The 4517-nt window shown below is 35.3% G+C and overlaps 1 non-coding gene across 1 annotated transcript; it reads right to left on the bottom strand.

The window, feature by feature from the left end:
- Positions 1 to 227: 227 nt before the first annotated feature.
- LOC118546505 (U6 spliceosomal RNA) lies at positions 228 to 334 on the bottom strand. Its single transcript, XR_004922622.1, has one exon. It is a non-coding gene; the product is annotated as a U6 spliceosomal RNA (small nuclear RNA).
- Between the last annotated feature and the right edge of the window lie 4183 nt (positions 335 to 4517).

The following is a 4517-nucleotide window of genomic DNA, read 5'->3' as shown; positions in this document are numbered from 1 at the left end:
TGTATACATTACATAGTGTTCACCATGATAAGTGCAGTTTACCATCTGTCACCATGCAATGTTATTATAGTGTTATTGATTGTATTCCCTATGCTGTACTTTTCATCCCATGACTATTTTATAACTGATATGTTGTACCCCTTAGTCTCCTTTACCTGTTTCTTCCACCCCCCCCATTCACTTCCCTCTGGCATCTATAATTTTTTACCCTGTATTTATGAATCTTTAAAAATATGGAATGCTTCATGAGTTTACTTGTCATCTTTGTGCAAGGGCTCTGCTAATCTTTTCTCTGTTGTTCTAGTTTTAGTATGTGTGCTATCACAGTGAGTACTGAGATCTTTATGTTGCTCTATCTTCTGGTTCACTAATATTTTCTTCTACAGTGTGTAATCTGCTCTTAATCCTATCAAGTGCATATCTCCTCTCAGATGTCTTAGTTTTATCTCATCTCATTAATCTCATTGTAGTTTTAATCATAAATTCAGTATGGTCTTTTTTATGCCTTCAAGGATTTTCTTAACATGTTTAGTCTTCTGGCTTTTTGAGCACATGGAATGCAGTTATAATATCCATTTTAATGTTCTGGTCTGCTAATTCCATCATCTGTGTCAGCACTGAGTCAGTTTTGATTGATTGGGGTTTTTTTTTTTTTTTTTTTTGCTCATTTTGTGTAGTTTTTTTTCTCATTTCTTCTTATGCCTGCTAATTTCTTTTTCTTTTTTTTTAATCTTTATCAAAATCTTTAGAACTCCTTTATTTTCCATTTATATATATATATATATATATATTTTTTTTTTTTTTTTTTAAAGATTTTATTCATTTATTTGTCAGAAAGAGAGAGAGCACAATCAGGGGGAGTGCCAGGCAGAGGGAGAAGCAGGCTCCCTGCTGAGCAAGGAGCCTGATGCGGGGCTTGATCCCAGGACCCCGGGATTGTGACCTGAGCCAAAGACAGACACTTAATCTATTGAGCCACCCAGGCATCCCTATGCCTGTTAATTTTTTTTTTTTAAATTTTATTTATTTATTTGAGAAAGAGAGAGAGCACACGTAAGTAGACTGGCAGGCAGAGGGAGAGGGAGAAGCAGGCTCCCTGCTGAGCAGAGAGCCCAATGTGGGGCTCCATCCCAGGACCCTGGGATCATGACCTGAGCTGGAGGCAGACGCTTAACCAACTGAGCCACCCAGGCGCCCCGCCTGTTAATTTCTGACTGGATACCAGACATTGCGATTTTTTACCTTCTTGAGTGTTTGGTCATTTTATATTCTTATAGTTGAATTTTATTCTGGAATGTGGTTAAATTATTTGGGTAAAGTTTGATTCTTTGATCTTGTCTTTAATATTTATTGGGCAGTACTTGCATAACATTTAGCCTAGGGATAATTATTTTCTACATCTGAGGCAAGACTGTTCTCAATCTTCTATCCAATGCCCCCACGAATTATGAGGTTTTCCAGTCTGGCTCTTGGTAACAGGTTTTATTCTCAGTCTTTTGTGAGTGTCTATCTGTCAGTCTTTTGTTTCCTCTAATCTGTCAGTTGTATTTTTTCCATTTACCCTCTGGTAGTCCCATCACATGCAAACTCTGCTTAATACTGAATAGAATCTTCATGAAAATCTGTGGAGTTTTCTGTGTTTATACTTCTTCTCTTTAATACTCTGCTCTTTGAAATTTAGTGTCTTTGTTTTCCTGGTGTATCAGACTTGTCTCCTCATCTCCGGAATTGTTCTAGGCCCACCCCAGATTCTGTTCTCTGTGATTCAGCCTGGAAACTCAAGGAAATCAATAGGGACAATCACAGACAGATTCGTTCCTCATGTCTTCTTTGTAGCCCAGTGTTCAATGTCTTTAAAACCTTTGTTTCATATATTTTGTTCAGGGTCTTATCTTTTTAGTTTATACTGTAAATTCAGGCCTTTTACTTCATTTTGGTCAGATTGGAAGTCACAGATTCACTGAAAATATAGGCATCAAGTTGTTTTATAGATTTTGATTATATATAGGTTTTCTGTTAGTAGAAGTGACGTTATATATTCTAAGTAGTAAAGTAATTCATGATTATAAGTCTAACTAGGAATTGTTCATGAGGGAAGAGATCTATATGAAAAATAGCATGAAAGAGTTAGTTTGTTAGTATTGATTATTGCATCTTGTGAGTGTGTATCTGTATCTATATATTACATCTTTACCCATAATTGCTTGCTGTTTTAAATGAGAATTTTGATGTGAACAAAATACTTTTGTACATTGAAGCCCATATAACTTTCAACAGTATAAATTTGTTATTTCTTTGAACAGAAAAAGCTGCAAAATTAGGAAACATGTTAGATATGGTTTTCCTATGAAAATTAGTGATAACACCTGACTTAATTCAAAACTTTAAGATAGTAACATTGTGAAAGGACAAAGGACTAAGTTGATTTTTCAATATTTAACAGAAATCTTTTTGGGCTAAAAATTGGAATATATCATAGGTGTGGTAATAAACAGTATAAACTGTAGGGATTCCTCATGCTCAAGACATGGACATTTTAGCACCTTTGTCAGTGAATTTACTGTTGAATATGGCAGTCTTGATTTATCCAAGTTGTTGTCAGGAGATTGTACCATTGGAGAAATGAACTTGTTCACATCATCCTAGGGCACATCCTTGCTTCAGCTTACATTGAAGATTGAAGGAAAGATTTGGGCTTTTAGTTTATATTAAAATCCCATCTCAGTTAAGTTCGATGTTTCTCTGAAAAGGTATTCAAAAATAGTTATTAAAAAACATGTGAAATATATCAAATAAGTTCATCAGTTGTAACAAATGTACCGTCATAGTGAAGGATGTCAATAATGGGGAAGTTGGGGGTGTGGGGAAAGGAGGTACATGGGAACTCTTTGTACTTTCCGCTGAATGTTGCTGTCAATTTAAAAATTCTCTAGTGAATAAATTTTATGAATTAAAAAAATGGCACCATTTATAAATTCCTAATAAAACCATCATTGGGAAAATCATTTAACAACAAAGAAGTTTGCCCCCTCTCCCATGCTTCCAGTCACCAGGAAAGAAAGTAATAACCTGAAGTAAATATGCAAAATTTGAAAGTTGAAGTATAGAGTCGTCAAAATGTTCCCTAATGTCTAAGCTTGGAGAATGAACTGCATTATTCAATTAGATCTTTTCAATTTACAGTACTGGGGTAAAGGAAGACATGTGAATTGAAGTTACTGAACTGCAGTGAAATTTGATGCTCAATTTGAATTTAAGCATTTTATAAATTTTTAAGAGATGTTACCCTAAATATTAAGACCACTATGCAATGATATATTAAAGTTTAGAAGTATATGTGTTAATAGACATAGTGTATTGTTATGAAACTGAATGAAGTTAAGTATTGTGCTATTTAAAGGATGTAAGAAGGAGATGTGTGCCATGCATCGCACTGTGAAATACAAGACTGATGTCACCATCTTAGCACACAAAAATTACAGATTTTGTTTTTCATGTACACAGGCAACAATACCCAATTACCAAAATAATTGATAAACAATTTTTGCACTTTTCAACATTTGGTTTTTAGATTTAGATTTGACAATACAGCCTGAGGTTGTATATATATTATATATTGTTTTAGGTACTAAAACCGTATTTTCAGTGGTGTGCTAGAGTCAGTTTGTACTCTGTTTAGGACCAATTTTTAAATATTCAAGATTTTTTGAAATTGTAGTAAGCATACTTAAAATGAGATCTACCATCTTAACAGATTTCTGAAGTGCATAAGAGCACAATGCTGTACAGTAGATCTCTAGAACTTGTTCATCTTGCATAACTGAAACTTTATACCTATTGACCTGTAATTCTCCATTTCCACCTTCTCCCATTCCCTGGCAACCAGCATTTTACTTTCTATTTCTATGAGTTTGACTTTTTAGATACCTCATATAAGTTGAAGCATGCAGTGTTTATCCTGTACTGGCTTATTTCACTTAGCATGATGTCTTGACCCAGTTGTTAACCATTAGTAACTTAAAATAGCCAATGGTAGGAATATTTACACCATGGAAAATGGAAAACAGCAGAAGTCAGGTTTTTGTTCGTTTGTTTTGTTTTGTTTTCTTTCCAGAGAGCTAGTTTACCAGCACATTTCTAAATACATTACTGAAAATATTTGGTGGTTGATTTTTTTCTTACACGTTGCCAGGGTCAGTCATTTATATTACTCTGTCAGATCACTGTAGGCATTTGGGGTTCTGATCTGTGACTAGGGGAAAGACAAATATTTTACTAGGCAGATCAGAGAGAGCTGGGAGCAGTACTCCCAGTTGATTGAGGACCACGGAGATTTGCTTCAGCTGTATGGCTTGTTGCCTGGTCTGTTCCGGCCTGGAGATCCACCAGTGCATGTGTACCACAGAGTCAGGGCAGGCTACCATTTCAGGAGAGTAAGATAGCTCAGGAGAGTATGAAGTTTAAGGTACTATGAACTAGCAGCCATCAAAGAAAGACCCCGACATGTGGAGACTTTG

Source organism: Halichoerus grypus, chromosome 2 (genome assembly GCF_964656455.1).
Source record: "Halichoerus grypus chromosome 2, mHalGry1.hap1.1, whole genome shotgun sequence".
Taxonomy (NCBI): domain Eukaryota; kingdom Metazoa; phylum Chordata; class Mammalia; order Carnivora; family Phocidae; genus Halichoerus; species Halichoerus grypus.
Note: the sequence above shows the minus strand (reverse complement) of the source record. Positions and strands in the feature narration are given on the sequence as shown.